A 20,877-nucleotide genomic window follows, 5' to 3' on the forward strand; every position below is an offset into this window, starting at 1 on the left:
CACCAAAAGTTAAGAAAGCAGGGAATAGAAATTATGATTTCAGAAAAAGCAAAAGTGAGAATTGACCTAATTAAAAGATATAAGAAGGAGATGACTTATTCATAAAAAGGAACCAAAGACATTGATATAAAATAAATATTAAACATATATGTACCAAATAGAAAAGCATCTAAAATCCTAAAGGAGAATTTATGTAACAAGAGTAAATAGATAATGAAATTATATTAGTAAAGGATTTCCTTTTCCTCTCAGAACTAGATAAAGCAAACCAAAAAATAAACAAGAAAGCAATTAAGGAGGTGAAAAGAATTTTAAAAAATTAGAATTCATAGACCTCTGGAGAGAACTGAATGACAAAAGAAAGAAATATACCCTTCCCTAGAAATACATGGCACATTCACAAAAATTGATCATATTATAGGACATAAAAGCTACACAACCAAATTCAGAAAAGCAGAATATTAAATAAAATCTTTTTCAGAGCATAATGTCTTTAGAATTACACTGCACAAAAAATTAATTGGAAATGAAACTATACCTTAAAGAATGAATGTGTCAAAGAACAAATAATAGAAATAATAAACAATTTCACAAAAGAGATAGACAAAAAGGAGACAATATACCACAATTAAAAAGCAAATTAGAAATCTTGGAAATCAAATGAGAGAGTAATAAAAATTGAAAGTTAGGAAACCACTAAACTAATAAATAAGATAAAGAGCTGGTTTTATGAAAATAAATAAAGAAAATAAATAATTAATAAAAAAAGAAAACCAAATTACTGATATTAAAAAATGAAAAGGGCAAGATTACAATCAATGAAGAAAAAATTAAAGCAATTAATAGGCTTTATTTTGCCCAAATTATATGCCAATAAATATGATAATCTAAATGAAATAGGTAGATGTTTAAAGAAATAAATATTGCCCAGATTAAAAGAAGAGGAAATAGAATGCTTAAATAATTTCATCTCAGAAAAAGATAGTGAACTCCCTAAGAAAAAAGTCCAAGAAACAGATAGATTCAGAAGTGAATTCTTTCAAACAATTAAATATCAATGAATTTCTAATACTATATAAACTATTCAGAAAAATAGATGAGGAAGGAACTCTAAAACATTTCTTTTATGACACAAATATTGTGCTTATCCCCAAACCAGGAAGAACAAAAAAACAGAAAAAAGAAAACTAAGAAAAAAGAAAACATCCCTAATGAATATTGAATCAAATTTTTTAACAAAATACTAGCAAGATTACACAACCATATCTCAAGGATCATACACTATGACCAGGAAGGTTTTATACCAGACTGCAGGAATAGTTCAATATTAAGAAAACTATCAACATAATTGACCATAGCAATAACAAAACCAATAGAAACCATATGATTATTTCAATACATGCAGATAAAGTTATTGAGAAAATATAACACTCATTCCTAGTACAAACTCTAGAGAACATTGGAATAAATGTAACATTCCTCAAAATGATAAATAGTGTTTACCTAAAACTATCAACTCACATTATATGTAATGGGAATGAACTAGAAGCCTTCCTAACAAAATCAGGAGTGAAACAAGGATGCCCATTATCACCACTACACTCCAATATTGTACTAGTAATGCTAACTATAGCAATAAGAGAAGAAGAAATGTAAGGAATTTGAATAGGCTATGGAGAAATAAAGCCATCACTGTTTGAAGATGATATAGATATACCTAGAAAATCCTAGAGAATCAACCAAAAAACTAATTTAAACAATTCACAACCTCAGCAAAGTTGAAGGATATAAAATAAATCCACAAAAAATCATCTGAATTTTCCTATGCTAAAAACAAAGTCCAAAAGCAAGAGATAGAAAGAAAAATCCCATTTAATATAACTGTAGACAATATACCAATATACTGTATTCCTATACCTGAGAATTTCCTGCCAAGAAGAACCCAGGAAATGTATGATCACAACTTCAAAACAATTTTCACATGAAGAAAGTTAGATCTAAACAACTGGAAAAACATTAATTGCTCATGGGTAAATCAAGCTGAAGTAATAAAAATAAAAATTGTTCCTAAATTAATTTATTTTTTCAGTTCCATACCAATCACACTACCCAAAAATATCTCATAGAGCTTGAAAAAATAATAACAGAATTAATCTGGAAAATAATATATTTAAAATAGCATGTGAATTAATGACAAAAAATATGAAGAAAGATGTTTTGGCTGTACCAAATCTCAAAATATATTTTAAAGGGGAAACCATCAAAACAATCTGATACTGACTAAGAAATAGAGTGGAGGACCAATGGAATAGACTAGGTATACAATATACAATGGTACATGACAGAATTTCCTCGCATGTGAGAAACCCAAAGATCCATGCTTCTAGAAAAGGAACTCACTATTTGATAAAAAATGCTGGGAAAACTAAAAGACAGTATGGCTGAAATTATGCATAGACCAACATTTCATGCCACATACTAAGATACAATCCAAATGGATACATGATTTAGAACTAAACAAATTAGGGAAGAACAAAATACTTTATCTGTCAGACTTATGGATAAGTGAAGTCTTTGGGTCCAAATAAGACACAGAGAGCAATTTGAGATGTGAAATAAAGTTTCTGCACAAACAAAAAGATTGCAATGAAGACTTGAAGGCAAGCAACAAAATCGGGAAAAGTCTTTAAAGCAAGTCTCTAACAAAGGTTTCATTTCTCAAATATATAGAGAACTGAATCAAATCAATAAGAATGCAAAGTATTTTACAATTGAAAGGATATCAAAGAATATGAACAGGCAATTCTCAGATGAAGAAATTAAAGCTATCTTTAAACACATAAAATGCTCCAAATCACTGTTGATTAGAGAAATGCAAAATAAAACAACTCTGAGGTACCTTATAGCTAACACTATAAAAAAGGAAAATTATAAATGCTGGAGGGGGTGTGGAAAAATCAGGATACTTTCACTATTTTTTTGCTGGCTTATTAGGCAATACTGTTAGTCATATTTCATTATCTCTTTCTATTGAGTTTTACTAAAGAGTTGGCATTCCAAACCAGCATTACCTTTTGCTGCCAGGAAATCAAATGTTTCTTGGGTAAAGCAGTTTCTTAGCTCTTTCTTAGCTATGAAAGAGCAACAATCAGGTTATAGACAAGCCTTTTGTTGCTCTACTTTTTATATCAATGTTTTACTTAAATAGTTAAGACTGAAGCTATCATAGTTATCTCCAGTGTCTTTAGATTTTCTTTTAAGCTGAAGTTGATTTGGATCTTTGCTTTAATTAATTGATGTTCTCACTGAATCTGACATGAATCACATGCTAATCACTTTTTTTTGTTAAGATGTATCCAATATAATTTTTGTACTATTGTTCTTTGCTTACCATATCCAGCATCTTCAGGTATAGGAGAAAATAAAATAATCATGGACTTTATGACTTTAATGTATAGTCTAAAAATCTTTGATCTCTCTAATTTGTTTTCCCTAAACCATGTTTTCCCACACACTTTTTGGTGTAGTATATTGTATTGTACTGCATTGTATTTTGTTTTGTTGTATTGTAGTCTTGTAATCCATTGTATTGACAAAGATATTAGTTCAGATGATACAAAGCTAGGAAGGAAAACTAACATATCTGATGACAGTCAATCTTACAAAATTTTTCTTTCACATTAGAGAAAATCCCCAAAGATAACATTTAAAAGAGATGAATATGGAACCTTACATTTGGGTTCAAAAATGAAAGTTCACAATTACACAATAAGGAAGGTGATAAATTTGTATTAAATATTCTGAATTTTATGGATTATATGCCTAATATAAGTCAGTGATGAGATATGGTGACTAAGAATACTAATGTAATCTTTTTAAAATTATTTGTATGCAGCATTTAAAATGTTAAGATACTTGGTTAACTCCTTTCCTTCTCTCCCCCAATTTGTTTCTGGTTACCCCTCATCCCATAAAAATGAACTCTCTGCTTGCCTTTCTAGTTTTGATCAGTGGGAGAGTCCCCTCACTCATCCTGCTTTGACTTCTGTCATTTTGAAGCACCTTCTAAACATGGGTTTGGAAGAATAATTAGAATGGTTTCTGCTTTTGTTGCACCATCTTGGCTCTGCAACTCCTGGGTTGGAATTTGGAGGAAGCATAATGTATAATGAAGCTAGAAATGTAGATTGGGGTCAGGTTGTAAAGAATTTTAGTAGCAGAAGAGTTTTATTTTATCCTAGAGACAACTGGAAGTTATGGGAATGTATTGAATAGAGGAATCACATGGAAGATGAATACCAAATTCATTGCATTATATATGAGGAAATTCAGACCCAGGAAGTTGAAGTACCTGCCAAGGTCATACAGGTAGCAAGCGGAAGGTCCAGAATGTAGATCTGGGTCGTATGACTCCAAAACAAAGTCCTCCTTCCACTATGCAAAATTCCACATGTTTAAATCATAAAATGCATAGATGAAATCCAAAGAGAAAACTATGAGAATTGTAAGAAAGAAGAGAATACTTGTAGCTTGTGAGGATCAGGAAATGCTACATAGATCAGTTCTGTGTCTGATAGGAAGAGATTTGAAGATAGGGCCAAAGAGTATTTCAAGGTCAATGAGAAAGGATTTAAAACAGCATGAAGGTGAAAGATGGAAGAATGTGATTTTTATGATGAGTAGTAGTTTAGTTTGGTTGGCACATAAAATGCAAAACTGAAAGATAATATAAGGCAATATAGGGGCAGCTAGGTAGCACAGTGAATAGAGAGGTATGTCTGAGTTAGGAGGATGTGGGTTCAAATTTGGTCTCAGATACTTCCTAGTTGAGTGACTCTGTAAAAGTCAATTAACTGTGTTTGCCTAATCCTGACCCTTTGGTTTAGAGTTGTTACTAAGACATAAAGTAAAAGTTGACAAAAATGGATTTATGAAGTAAGGCTGGATGAATGGATAAATAAAAGTTGATGCTTGTAACCTTGTAAAAGTTGAGGACTATAATAGTTCTTGTCTTTGTAATCTCAGCTCGCGTATCTTGGAAATAGATGGTACCCAAAAAATGTATGTTGAAGTGAAATGGTATTGGAAGCCCTTAAAAACCAGTCTAAGAAATTTTTACTTCATCCCATCAACAGTGGGGAACTACTGCATATTTCTGAGTAAGAATGTTATGTAATCAAAGCTGTGCAAAATAAACATTACTCTGGCAACAGTGTGATGAATAGGTGACAGTGCAGGGAGACTGGTGTCTAGAAGCTAGAGGCTGTTATAAGAGTCCAGCATGATGAAAGCCATGCGCAAGGTAATGACAGTGGGCGGTGAAAGAAAAGACAGATCTAACAAATATCCCCAAGGATGCAAAATGAAGTGAGCACTACCGGGAGAACTCTGTACACAGTAAAAACAATGCTGTACTATGAATAACTTTGAATGACTTAACTATTCTCTGCACTACAATGATCTAAGACAGCGGTTCTCAACCTCTCAATTTGTAGCAATGAGAATACATAATGCATATCAGGTATTTACATTCTGAATCATAACTGTAGCAAAATTACAGTTTTGAAGTAGCCACCAAAATAATTTTTTGGTTTGGGGTCACTGCAACATGAGGAACTGTATTGCGGGGTCACAGCATTAGAAAGGTTGAGAACCACTGATAAGACATTTCTGAGTGACTCATGACGACAAATGATATCTACCTCCAGAGAAAGAACTGATGGAGTCTGAATGCAGACTGAAGCGTGCTTTCTTAAACTTTATTTTTCTTGGGGTTTTTTTTGGTCTTTTCCTTTACATGACTAATATGTAAATATGATTTGCATGATTGCATATGTATAACCCATATAGAACTGCTTGCTATCTCAGGGAGTAAAAAGAGGGAGAGAATTTGGCATTCAAAATTGAAAAAAATCAATATTAAAAATTTTATATGATATTGGAAAAAAGGAAATATTTTAAAAAGAAAACACCAAGTTCTACCACCAAGGTAGAACTGGAAGAAGTTGGCATCTACTTGTATATGAGAAGTGAGAGAGAAGGAAGAGAGAAAGATGACTCAGGTTTTGAGCTTGAGTGTCTGGGAGATTGGTGAGTGACATCAACAAAAGTAGAGAAGTTAAAAAGAGGAATCGATTTCGAGTATATAAGGATGAATTCCATCTTGGACATGTAGAGTTTGAGGTGATGGTGGGACATCAGGTATTTGGAAATGCAGTAGTAGAGCTGATTATAGATAGGTGGATAAATAGATAAAGTATATACACATATATATTTGTGTTTGAATGTCAAGGAAAGCATAAAACAGCTGATATTGGCTTGCCAAAGATGCTTGCTACTATCAGAGAGGAAGTCTTGTACAGAATCTAGGAGGATTAGAGGGATCCCATGATACACACAAGGTTCTCCACTTGCCCTTCTTTCTGGATGATATTGTGCTGATTTGATCAGGTTCCAGAATATTACAAGGCTCCCCCCAGTGGCATCCATGATTATTCAAAGGACATCAGGCTGACAATGAATGCACGAAAATGCCTGTTTTCTAGATTCTGACAAATGGTTGGATGCTCCCCTGAGTGATACCCCATAACATTCATTTGAGATGGTCCCTGTGGATGAATAAGGAGTTGAATAGAACTAAAAGAACAAGAAAGTTTATGTTCGTGAAATTGCACAGTACTTCTAATAAATCTAATTCCCAGCTCAAAGGCCTGCATTTTAACCTATATTTTTTCAATGCTTTATGATTGAGGCTTTTGGAATACTATAATATCCTCAGATTACAGGTGACATAAATAGCACAAATAAATTGCAATAAATATCCAGTCATGAGCTTTGATTGAGAAGTGGTGTAAGAAGGGCATCTAGGTGGCTCAGTGGATAGAGAGCCAGACCTGGGGATGGGACATTCTGAGTTCAAATCTGGGATTTAGACACTTTCTGGCTGAGTGATCCTAGATAAGTTACTTAACTCCAATTGCCTATCACTTACTGTTCTTCTGCCTTGGAAGTGGTACTTAGTATAGATTCTAAGACAGAAGGTAAGGGTTAAAAAAAGAACTGGCTTAAGAAACTGAAGAAATATGATTATATCAGCTGGGCTAATCATATGGCATGAAAAAAAAATTCAAAATATAACCCCAGTGCTTCTCTGCTACCTACAGAATGCAAAAAGGAGGAAAGCTTGGAGTCCATTGAGTGAATCCTCAGAGACCTACCCTTGAAGGAGCATGAAGACTAAGTTCACAGGACACAAGTAAAGGTCAATTGTGATCTTTGTCAATGGATAGATCACCTATATCAAATGTCATCGCAGGTACATGAATGGGAAGAAAACATTTTATTGAAATTGTGTCTCCTTATCCTCATCCTGCCCAGCCTGGAAATGCAGGGACCACTCTTTGGCCCATTGGCAATATTAGTTGATATGGAAGCTCTCATCTGCTCTATTTTCCCATCTCAAGCAGGTTTGCATCTCCTTAGGCACTCTTGTAGCCCTGTGCTAAAGGAGGCTCACCATATTCATGCTGAACTTAGTGAGATACCTGATGGGATTTTGTTCCACAGAAGCACAGAACTCCTGAACTCAAGGGATCCACCAGTCTTAAACTCCTCAGCAGTAACCACTACAGGCACATGTCACACTATACCCAGCTCATTGAAAAAGTATCAAAGGAGAATATTTTAGGTTTAGAGCAAAACATCATTGACTCTTTATTTCTTTTTGCTTTGAATATAGTTTTAAAATTTATGTACATATTACTGATGTTCCAGGTTGAAAGGATTTTCATTAGACCTATTAGTCTTTCTTTCACAGGAAGGAGGCATGGAGATATAATGAATAATGAAAGAATATTAACCAAGAGGTCCAGTTATTTTTTTTTATGTAGTTAAGTGCTCCTAACAGGTCAGTAAATAGGACACAATATATATAACTCAGTGGGGATTTGAAGAATATATTTGCTACTTATTGAAGTCTTCTCATAGCCTATCAATTTTTTTAGGAAAATAGTTTGTGAATAATGTATTTTAAATGTTATTGTCTTTACACAAGAGATCAGAATTATGATAAATATTATGATCAATTTTCTACCATTAATGTGAGTACTCTTTAATCACATTTTCTTTGCAAAATGGATCCTTGCCTGCTTGAGTCTTTGTAATAGTCTTTAGTACAGGTCAATAGGTTCAGAGATGAAAAGAAATTATATTGGATATATATGAATTTCTCATGAGATTACAACACTTTATAAAAGAAGAAACTATAAATCCTCCAAACCCTAATACTATAAATATTTTGGTTATTAATGCTTTTTAAAAATTATATTTTTATTCAGAAAAAACCTGCCTTCTATTCTTCTGACCCCCATCTTAATTCCCAATGGAGAATGAAAAAATAACCCTATTACAAATATGTGTGGTCAAGCAAGATAAATTTCCACATTGGACATATTAAAAGAAACACTATATCTGTCTCATTCTTTATTCTTAGTCCTTCCTCTATAAGGAGGTGGAAAGTATGATTCATCATTAGTCTTATGTAACTAATGATGTATTGAACTAATTAGTCCTATGAACCATCGACAAATGGTCCACAAACTGATCAGTTTCTCATTTTTTCCGAGTTGTTTGTCTTCACAAAATTGTTGTCAATGTATAAATTGTGATCTCAATTCTTTTCACTTCATTCTGCATCAGTTCATAAAAACCTTTCTAAGTTTCTTTGAAACTATCCCTTTCATCTTTTCTTATAAAATAATAGTATTCTATCATTCCCCATGGACATTCTCTCAGATTCTGATTTTTTGCCTCCTCAAAAACAACTCTAAATATTTTTGTACATCATTAGAATTTATTTTGCTTAAGACGAATCCTTCCATTACTGTATTCTGTTTTCAATGTATTCTTCTTCCTGTTCCCCTTTCCCTTCAATTTTGCTATTGGTTAAAAATATATTACTGTACCCTAATATGTGTATGTATTTTCCCCTTCTTCAACCAGTTCAGATGAGAGTGAAATTCAAGTGTGAGCTGCTCCCTCCCATCTTGCCTCTTCTTTGTATGGATATCTACTTGTGTCCCCTGATCACATAAAATAATTTACCCTAACATTAATTTTGTTTTGCCTTATCCCTAGAGTATTTCTCTTTTCCATTTTCCATTTTTTCTTCTTAAAACCACCATAACATAATAGAATAATTTTCTTATACAGCCCTATGACTCTTCATTCATATTAACTTTTTAACTTTTATGCTTAAATTTCAAAATTTCACAGTTCTGGTCTTTTATTGAGAAATGCTTGGAGGTCCTCTATTTTAGTAATGCCACACTCAGAAAAGGGGGCCATTATACCATACATAAGAATCCCTACAGACCACATATTGACTTAGAAAGCCATATAACAACATTATCTATGTTCTATTGCATTTTTATTTGTTTTTATCAATATTCCCCAATTGCATTTTAATCTGATTTGGCTGCAATCTGGAGTGTTGAGGAGAGAGGCAGTGTGACCACTAGTCATGTATTTGATATTTCTCTTCTATTTCATTAAATACATTTATCCCACCTGAAGGATTGTGTTTAGTTTTGCTGGGTAAGTTATTCATAGTTGTAAGTCAATATACTTGGCTTTCTAGAATATAGTATTCTAAGCTTTCTAAAGCCTTATAGTGGTGGCTGTCAAATAGTAAATGTTTCTGACTGTGAATCTAGGTACTTGAATTCTTTCTTTCTGGCTGCTTGAAGTATTTTTTCATTAATGTGGAAACTCTGGATTTGGGTTATTATATTTCTGGGGTTTCTTTCAGTTGTTGACCAGTGGATTTCTGGGGTTTCTTTCAGTTGTTGACCACTGGATTCCTTGTATTTCTCCATTGTTTTACAGTTTTAAAAGAGCTTGGAAGTTTTCTTTTATGATTGATTTCTAGAAATAAGATATGAAGACTCATCAATTTTTTGGTCATATTGTTTAGATAGTCTGATGATTTTTATATTTCTCCCTCAATCTATTTTACATGTCAGTTGTTTTTACTGTTAGATACCTTTTATTTTTCTTGTATTTTTTTAAGTTTTAGATTTTTAAAGAAAATTATTGTTGCCTTATATAGTCATGTTACTTGGACAAGGTTCTAAACCTCTTGTGCTCAACTGTTAGTTTCCAATTATTTTCTAATGATCTCTTCCAAGGTTCTATTTTTTCATTTTTCCCTCGAGTGCTCTAATTTCTTATATAAAATATTTTAAACTCCTTTTAAAAAACTTTTTTCATCTTTTCCAAAAATTCTAGTTGAATTTGGAACCAAACTATGTTCTTCTTTGAGTCTTTATTTGTAGATATTTTAGAATTATTTTCTTCTGGGTTTGTGTTTTGACTATCCTTATCACTACAATATGGTAGTATTCTTTTTTATTGTTTGCTCATTCTTCCAGTCTACTTCTTGACTTTAGATATTATGATAGAGTTGCATTCTGTGCACTTCTGGAGGGAATACTCAAGCTAGTCTTGCTGCTACATTTATAGTGATGTTGAATGTTTTTTTATACCAGGATCTCAGAAACAGCTCAGGTCAGGGACCTGAGGGTTTTTAGTGCTCCCAAAGGGGTTTGACCCAGTATAAAGTCTGCTTCCTGTCCCTTGGCATGAGCTCTGCAAATTTCTGATCTGGGTTTTGGTCTGAGCAAAAGTAGACTACTGCCAGACTCAGCCCTTATCAGCAAACTAGGAATTTCTGTTGGTTTAGATTGAGAGAACCATAATGTTCCCTGAGGTTTATAATTCTTGCCATGGTTGTTCCTTTGTAGCCTTCAGACTAGGCTAAAAGCTAGAACTACAACCTTCTCTGTTCCTTAGATCTAGGCCACAATGCTCCTGCTTGCTTTTGAATTTGCTTTTTCTCAGTCCATTGAATAGGATCTTCCATCTCTTCCTCTCCCCCAAAAGCTACCCCTAGAAAAATGCCACTTTTTCAGTTTGCCTTGGATTTATGTTTCTAAACTTTGTAGTGGGTGACAAAGCTGCTCCTGTCATGGTGTCTTGGAAGTGTGAAAGGAAATTCTTGGTTCTCTGTCTATTCTGAGTTTCACTTGTGAAAAGGGAATCCTTTATTCTCTTTTCCTAGTTAGAGTTAACACTTAGGAATAACAATAACTTAAATACCCTTACTGAGTACCTCACTAGACTGAAGACAGAATTAACTCTCTTTTGTCTATTTTTGAATTAATCAACAAAAGCAAATATACTCATACTTAACCCTAAAGTAAGGGAAGTCTACAAACTTACTCCTACAAGGAGAGTTGCCACTTTCAGAGGATAGCCACAAAATCCTTGGGCTGGCAGGCTGATGAAGTTGACTCTCATGGAGAGTATCTCCTGGAGATGGTCTTTGAGAAACCTCATTGGAGACTACAGTGTGGACCCTGACTTCAACTTAGACTCTTAAATCCTGGACTACTTGGTTGGGTGAGTGAAAAGGCTGACTCTTCCTAGTTTCCTAAGAGCCTAGCTTGCATCTTGGAGGAGGCATGTGATTCCTGTGAGATTTAAAATGGTTGAGGTGTTAAACTATAGTGATTAAAATGGTAGAAGATATAAATTGTGATAGATATAAGAGAGGGTGAGTAAATTTGACCGCAGAAAATATGTTTCACTACAGTGTCTTGGTTTTAAATCAAATATAAGGTGGTCACCAGGGAAATATTCCCAATTATTCAAATACCCAAGTCAACTGGGTTTTATAGAGATTTTTAATTAACAATATATGAGTAATCAAAGAAAGAGAGAGAGAGTAGAAAGGAATAAGTATGAAGGGCCTCAAGCCAATATGTCCTAGACCTGAGTTTTAAGAGAGAAATCAGTCAGTTTTTTAACACTCACCACAAGGTCTAACTAAACAAGGATTCTAGTGACACCAAGCCAGCTCCATCTCAGCTGACTACACCAGAGAGAGCTCCAGCGAGACCTCCTTAGAGATTTGTCCTCCAAGAGCTTCCCTTCTCTCAAGAGATTCTTCCCAAGCAATCCTCATCAGAGATCTTCCAAAAGGATTTCTCCAAAAGGATATATCTCCACAAGAGATTCTGCTTTTTCTTATATAGTGGTTTTTCTCCCATGTCACCTCCCCTAAGTCCCTACATCTACCAATCACTGTAGACGCTTTCCAAAGGACTGCCCATCTAAATTCCTGCTAAGTCGACCAATCTCCTCAGTAAGTCTGAATCAGAAAAAATGCTGCTGTGTCTACCAAATCTCCTCAGTAAGTCTGAACTAGAGAAAACATAGTTGAGTCAACTAATCTCATCAAGAGAAAACTTGCCCGACCCTTTTAGGTACCTAGCATCCCATTGTATCAATTCTAAAAACAGGCCTGGCTCAAAGAACTCCTTGCCTTATTATAAGCATGGGTCCAAGTACTTTCATTGTTTAGCAAGGAGTTTTTTCCCCTAAAGCAGTCTTAAGTATGGTTGGAGTAGAGGTCCTCCCATTTCTGATCCTGGCGAGTTCTCACATCAAAATGGGGAATGTTTCTCAGTAGGGAATTTGTTCCAATTAAGAATTCCCTGATGGGGAAATTTTTAACATTCACAAGTCTGAGAGATTTCAAGATTTACATTACTCACTACCAACCCTCCTGTCTGGGGACTTGTATAGGTATTATCTCTAACTTCTTTCACATTTCTCTACTTTATTGTTCCCCCTATATTTTGGTAAATAAACTGTGTCAAACCATTAAATTTAGCCTTTACAGTAGCTCTCTGAAGGCACCCCAATAAGATCATATAATCTTGTTCCAGGGTTTATATAATCTCTTCTTATGAACTGGAGTGATCCATGGAGGATATACTCTTGGCCAGACTCTATCCCCAGTGTCCATGGACCTCTCAGTTATTTTGTATTGACCTTGGCAGGAATAATGACTCATTGTCACTTTTTCTTAGACATCCCTCAAGATTAGGTCTGGAATTTTCTAGGTTTGTCTAGAGGCATATTTATGGGATATTCTCTGTATTGCTTCCTGATAATCTGCCATTTTGGCTCCGCCTTCCAGTTGTTGATGCTTGTTATCAAAAAGCCAGCTAGGTAACAGAGAGTATAGAATGTAGGACTTAAAGTTAAGAAGTCAAAGTTTAAATCCTTTTCAAAACTTTTTTTTTTAATTGTGTGATCCTGGAGAAGTCCATTAACTTCACTGAATCTTGATTTCACTCATTTGTAAAATGAGTATGACTACACCTATCTGTTAGGGTTGTGAGAATCAAATTAAATAACTTGTAAAGCACTTTAAAAACCTTAAATGATGTAGGCATTATTATCATGACATTGAATAATAATAACACTAAATATATAATCATCAAATTAGACAATATCAAGTTATGGAAAAAAATTAGACTGAAGATAGGAGAACTAATTTCTAGTTTTGGATATGCCACTAACTGGTTATGTGACTTTGGCCAATCCAGTTCATCATACTTTCCTGCAGTTAATTCTATAAAATGAAGGAAGGTTGTCTAAGATGATCTCTAAGATCCCTTTCAGGTGTGTAATAATAATACTCATCACAGGGTCACAGATTTAAATTGTTAGGAACCTTATGTTATTTAGTCAAATACCCACATTTTATATCTGAAAAAATTGGAACCTTGAGAAGTGGCCACTTGCCTTTGGTCATACAGGTAGTAAGTGAAATTTATGGAATTTGAACTGAGATCCTCTAATTCCAAACACAAACTATGTTGCTTCTCCTGTTATATATAGACCCTCCACTAAAATTCTTTCTGATACCTCATCATGGTGGAAAAATGACATTGGATTTCCATAAGCTTTGCTAGGGAAGTTCCAGCTCTCCCAGGTACTAATAAGCTGGGATGAATTCTCTATTTGTTGTAAAATGGATGACCTATGTTTCTAGGATATGAAAGGTTAATGTTTTTCAGAAAACTGGACTCTAGATCACTTTTTGCTTTCAGGAGCTCCCAAAATCAGTTATTATGGTTTAGAATAACTGCTTAGCATTAGCAAATGAAATAATGAATTGGAACATAGGTCTGGAGAAAATTTGTAAACCAGAAAAAATTTTACTTGACCCATTAAAAATTAATGTTAAATTAAAGTGTCTATTATTTAAATACAAATTATATATCAATAAAATAATAGTATTTATATTACTAATACTTTAATTATGATTATATAATTTATTTTATTTTCATACATGAATATAGAAATTATATATAAATGTGTAAGAGATAAAATATTTTTGGAGAGATAAAGGTGTATGAGAGAACTGACTTCCCTTTACTGATCTATATAGCAGAGTACAGTTAAATATATAGAAACAAATTAACATTATTAGTTCATAAATTTAAAGATGATCCAATCATAGTGCCTTATTTTACAAATTACATCGAGGGAAGGTAGAGCCAAGACAGTGGAAAGTAAGTAGTGCTGCAAACTCCCTCTTAAAAAAAATTCTTTCAAAAAGAATGTACTGAGGGAAGTTAAGTTGCTCAGTGGATAGAGAGCCAGGCCTAGAGATGGAAGCTCATACAAATCTGGCCTCAGACCTAGTTTTGTGACCCTGGACAAGTCACTTAATTCCACTTGCATAGCCCTTACCATTCTTCTGCCTTGAACTGATACCTATTACTGATTCTAGGGCAGAAGGGAAGGGTTTAAAAAAATGTACCAGAACAAAACCTGATGGGGAAATCCCAGAAGTTTCAGTGAGTCATTTGTCTTGCTCAGGTCACAGATACTGGGGTTGGGAGGGGGCTAGCAGCATGCAGGCAAGCACTCTAACACCAAAGGAAAGAGTAAGGCCAGTGCAAAAGGGATTCCATACCCATACTAGGAACCCTCAAACCAGAGGAGAGCCTACACTCTGTTTCTCTGAACCAAGTTCAGCTCTAGTTCAGATTCTGCAGAGTCCAATAGAAGTCTTTTCAAACTCAGAACAAGATAGTGAGCAACTTGGCCCTAGAAGTACTGAAATCTTGCAAGTTCTTAGCCTGAGCTATTTCTGAGAATCTGGAATAGCAAAACACTTGAGAAGCCAAAAAAGCAGCAGTAAAACCAACCAGGAAAGCTAGCAGAGTCTAGCCTTAATATTAAGGCTAATATTAAGTCAAAATGAGGATATAGAGTGGAAGAATGGGAAAACACAAAAGAACCATATCATAAAGGACTCAGGGACACTTAAGTCATAAACAAAAAGATAATGATTTAAAACATCTACCTTAGAGAAAAAACACAGCTTGCATTAAAACTTAACAAGAATTCCTGGAAGAAATGGAGCCAGAATGTATAAGGTTGCTTTTTTTTTTAAATAAATAGAATGAGAGTAATTGAGGGAAAAAATTGAAAAAGAAATGAGAGCAAAGGAAAGAAGAATTGGACAGGGAATTAACATCTTGGCATAAGAGATATAAAACCTTGCCCAAGCAATAAACTCCCTGAGAATTCATATGTACCAAAAAGAAGCCAATATAGTCATGTGACAAAAAGACATATTAAACTCAAAAGCTAAAAATACATAAAAAATTTAAGGTATCCCATAGCAAAAATATTTGGAAAACAGATTGAAGGGAAAGTAAAAAAAAGAATCATTGTACTATCTAAACACAATGACCAAAATTTAAAAAGAACTTAGATATCACATTTCAAGAATTTTTAAAAGAAAATTGCTCATATCTCCTAAAAACAGAGGGAAGAGTGGAAATAAGAAAATGGTGGATCCTGACTCTATGCCATCACATAAGTGTTTATGAAGCTTTTCAGCAAGTAAACATTATTAATAAAGGATTCACCACAATACTTTTCTGGAATACCAAAATATAGCTACCCTCTTATTTGCTATTTCAGAAATCAACTCCTTCAGTTGAATTCTAGGAATCCATTCCTAATTCTACATTGCAGCTGATAAAGGTCAAAGTGAGATTTCAACATAATATTTACAAAGTGCTGAAATGAATAGTGTTGGACAGAGAAACCTTCTTTAAAATGTCACGAATATATCACTTAGGAACGCAATTTACTCCATAATCAGAAGGAGGGGAATAGGACAATAATACAAGTGTTCAATTCAATTCAAAGAAAAATTATTATGCACCTACTATTTGCAAGGCATTGTATTAGTCTCTGGGAATACAATGTAAAAACAGAAATATTTTTTCATTCAAAAAACTTACATTCTACTTGCAATCTGTACTCCTTTTTCATGGTTGACCAAATACAAAGGATGATCTGGATTCTAGACCTGTTGTTTCCTCACAACAATAATGTAAATATTAGGGAGCAATAGGTGAACCCAAATCATTCCTGGATACCAGATTGATCTCTGAGACATTATTCATGATCATAAAAATCCCTGGTCATGCATGGGACCTCCAGGGTGAAGGTTATGTTATTTTTTATTTTTTCAGATGAGAAAACTGAGATGAATATATATAACATGGCCAGAAATACCAAGACTAATATTTTGCCAATTAGTGTACTCAAAATATCTACTCATATGGAATTTTCTTCATAATATTCTCTTTTGTGATCTCATCTTCTTACAAGCTAGTTTTATTGTGATTTACTGGTGAGTACAAGGAATTGGCCAGACTATTTTTGGTGCTCTGCACTTAACTAGTAATACTCACAATCCAGGACAAGTCACCTTGCATCTCATCTAGAGAGCTGTTGGTCCATACTGTTTGAGCTGTGATTTGAGAAAGACTAGACCAGATTAGATATACTTCAGTTTATGTTGTGATTCCCATTGTTATGCTTGATTTATTTGACAGTAACAGTTTCCTTGAGCCTTTCAGCCTCTCTCCACTGTTTGCAAGTCACTTTTATGTTCCAAGAATGTGATGTGTCCACAGAACAGAATGTATGCCACTGTATGGTATCTAGGACGACTGTTATTTCTTTTTTTAATTGAGTCCCTTTCCTGGAGACTTCCTGTCAATGATTGTCAGCATCTCACAGATTAGTGGTTCTCCTGCCTAACAAATGTGTCTGATCAGTTCTATTTGGTCTCTTGTTGCATGAGATCTGAACTCGAGGAATATTGGTGCTTTGTATATGTATGTATCAAAGGTTAGTTTAGGAATTTCTGAAATAATGAATGTACTTGTTACATTCAATTTGTTCAAATATTTTTAGAAATGCTTTTTATGCATTCACCCCCAAATTGTAAGTAAATAGAAGAGTTTTTTACCATGATATCAGCACCCCCAAAAAGCTACTGTCTACTATGTACACAAAGAAGAATGATTCTTTTAGAAATACTATAAAAATTTTAATTATGAGAGTTGCTTGATGTGGGAAATTCTTCCTCTGAAGGAATTAGATAGCATTATTGTTACTTGGATTACTTGCTGGCTCCAAAAGGCTAGAATAATTTACCTTAGAAAATAGTCAATCTTAAACTACATAAGTGAAATTTATTTCTCTTTGTTATGAATAGAAGATTCAAGATAACCCAAAAAAATGATATTGCTAATAGTAGAAGGGGAAAGTGTAGATCTGAAGTCAAGACACAATCCCGAAATCAATTAGCAACATAGTCTTAAGCAAGTATCAATTCTCAGAATTTCTCTCTCTCTCTCTTTTTTTTTTAAAGAGCTGAGTTCAATTCTCTTAAAGGTCTCATCCAGTTTTAACTTTCTGAGATTTTAAAATGGAATTAAAAGCTGAATACCATTTACAAAGACATTTGAAAAATTTGAAATTTAGTTTATGTCAGCTGGTGAAGAAAGATGGTGTGGTACAGTGAACAGAAAACTAATCTTGGTATTTGGAAAACCTGAGTTCAAGTTCTGCCTGGGACACATTGGTTGTGAGACTCTAAGCAAGTCACTTAACTTCTCAATGCCCCCAGAAAATATTCTAAGACTAGAGGTCCAAGGGTAGCAAAATGGTGTAATAAATAGAGCACAGGTCCTAAAGTCAAGAAAATCTGAATTCAAATCAATATTCAGATATTAACTTTGTGACCCTGGACAAGTCACCTAATTGCCTTACTTCCTCATCTGTAAAATGGAGATGGACTGGAGAAGAAAAGGCAACCCACTCCAGTATCTTTGCCAAGAAAATTCCCCAGGACAGTCATATAATGTCAGACAACTGAATAATTGAACAACAACAATAGAGAGACTCAGACAAGTTGCTGGAACTCATTACTGGGAAGTATTTCTATATCTGGAAGTATTTCTCTAATGATTTATATTGATGAAATCATGTCTGAAAATAATAATAATAATAATAATAATAATAATAATAATAATAATAATAAAGCTAGACAAACTAAACTAAGTGTCCAGGATGGGCAAAAGGCAACTGATATGCAGTTAACTCCTGAAAAAAAAAAGTGTAGTCTTTATTTTGTGCCTAATAATGTTTCAGTTATCATTATTTCAGTGACTTCAATGGCTCTAATGTGTACATGTCTTTTCATTTTGACCACTAGATGTCTCTATGGTGCCAGACTCACATTGGTTATTTCCTATTTAAGCTAACCTACCTTTTCTTTCCTGGGGTTGAATTAGTGTAGAAGTCAAGGATGCATTTACTCATTGATTTCTCTATGTAAGGAAGGAAAGACTTGGCAGTACTTTTTGCTCTCTATGAGGGCAATAGTCCCTTTGGGGCTATATAAATCTTTTATAGTTGCCTTAAAAAAAATCTGTTTACCCTCTCAAATCCATTGCCCACCTAGTACAGTAAATGCCATTGAAAGATAAACAGCTTCTTATTATATGGATTCCAATGCACTATTGGACAAATCATGACCTCCTTGGCATATAACAACTTAATACACAAAGGAATGCTTTAACACAGAGTATGTTTAAAAAGTGCTACTCTTTCTCCCTAGGTAACAATGTTAGAAAAGGGTTATTATCTGTAATGAATTTTGTAACTTGATAAAAATCATTTTCTATGAGCAATTAAATTTTTACTTCAATGGATTTAATGTTGAAATAATTTCTGGTGGTGATCCTCCCCCTTATTCTGAACCTTGGGTAACCTCTCATGTAATTAGCTTTGAAGAAGTATACGTGTAAGCCTACATTCCTCTGTGTACTTTACTTGCTGCCAGGAGAAACATTTAATTTCCTGATGAGAGAAAATTATCTTTAAAGGAAGAGTCCCATTCTTTCTATTGTTACTCGGAGGTGCCCCAGTTGGTTACGCTCTCAGTAACTTACAAACAAGGGCTACCTCTGAATCTGGTTAAATAAATATATATAGGAAATGTTGTTTCTCAGTTATTTGTGTGGTGAACCCGAACATAAATCAATCTTTTTTGAAATGTTAGTAACACCCATTTTCTTTGTTAAAGTTATATTTTGAAGAGTGTAATTTGCTGTCTGAAATTATCTAAAAACAACACATGCAGTAAAATTAATATTCAAGTTGCTGTTGATCAACAATGATCAGTTGTGGTTAAATTGACCACTGGCTAATGGGGGGAATATGATTACCTGCTAATGAAAGGCATTTAAAGTTCAGAAAAACTAGCAAAATCTCCAAAAACTTAAAAAAAAATTAATGTTAGGATAGTGTTAATAATTACAGGCTAAATAAGAGAGACAAGGTTGGAATTCAAATTTTAGATGATAAAGGGAAATTCTAGCTACATATTTGGCTTAGGTAGGTTACATATTCAGATTGCTCAATTTGCTTGCAGTTGAATGAATAAGCAAATATTTATTAAGTACTTATTATTTGGAAGGCATTGTGTTGGAAACTGGGGATTCTAAGTGAAAAAGATTAAATCGTTTTTATCCTCTAAGGGGTGCCACATGTATACCTCCAACTCCCCATGCTACTGGGGGTAGCTGACTTCTACTTTTCTCAAGGTTTTATTGGGTATCCTTGAGGGTCTGGATTTCTAATACTGTTGTTCACAAGCAGCATTGTGTATTCTTCTCATTATAAATTAGCCAGCTAGACTTGATTAGCTTTTAACAAAAGATATTTATTTAGGTGGTATAGTAAGAACAGCTGGCAGAAAACATCATCTCCTTCTCTGAATTAAAAAAAAAAAAACAACCCCAAACCCAAAAGTCTAATGCACAATCTCCTACAGTACACATAGCTTGTCCACAGGAAACATGGACTCTACAGAATACGGTAGCTGTTTAATTGCACATTCGTCAAAAGGGTAACTCATAATTACAGTTAACTAGAGGCCCTTTCCTTCCTTTGCAGAGTTTTAATTAATCCTCAAATAAAGCTCCCTAGTGGGTAGGAATGAAGATCTGTCACTCTTGAGCCTATAGCCAGTACCTCTCTCCACCCTGATTGTCTCACTCTTTATTGCTCCTTCCTCCATGGTTGGTCATCTTTAGGCTTCCTTGATTGGCTCTAGTTGTCTTCATTTTGCATTTGAAAAGTGTCTCTATCTTCTTAATTTGGATGTTCAGTCTGCTACTAGTCCAGTCTTTTCAGTGAAGTAATCAATTGGGAGGTGGGGTGGGGGTGGGATGGAAGTAAGGAGAGGAGAAAAAAACAAACTCTTTTCCCCCTCCATGAACACCTCTCTCCAGAACTTGCCTCCATCTGGAATTCCCAACTTTCAAATTAGAATTTTCTACCTCTAGACTATGCTATTTTGTGTTGCAAACATTACTGAAATTAATTTGCAATAGAAATTTCTAAAGGTGTTAGCTTGTTTGTTTGATCAATAAGGAATTTTCCCTTTTGGACTGAATGAAATAGACTCCCGCCTAAAGGTATAGATAATCTTGTTTACATAGCATGGATTGAATGACTGATTCTATAACTCAACCAAAGTGGTAATCTTATGTGATAACTATATTTGGGCATTGAGCATCTTGTTAATTGAGATGGAGGTGAAAGCTGGAAATCCATCCCTTACATACAGTAAAG

This window comes from Monodelphis domestica, chromosome 4, assembly GCF_027887165.1.
Source record: "Monodelphis domestica isolate mMonDom1 chromosome 4, mMonDom1.pri, whole genome shotgun sequence".
NCBI lineage: Eukaryota > Metazoa > Chordata > Mammalia > Didelphimorphia > Didelphidae > Monodelphis > Monodelphis domestica.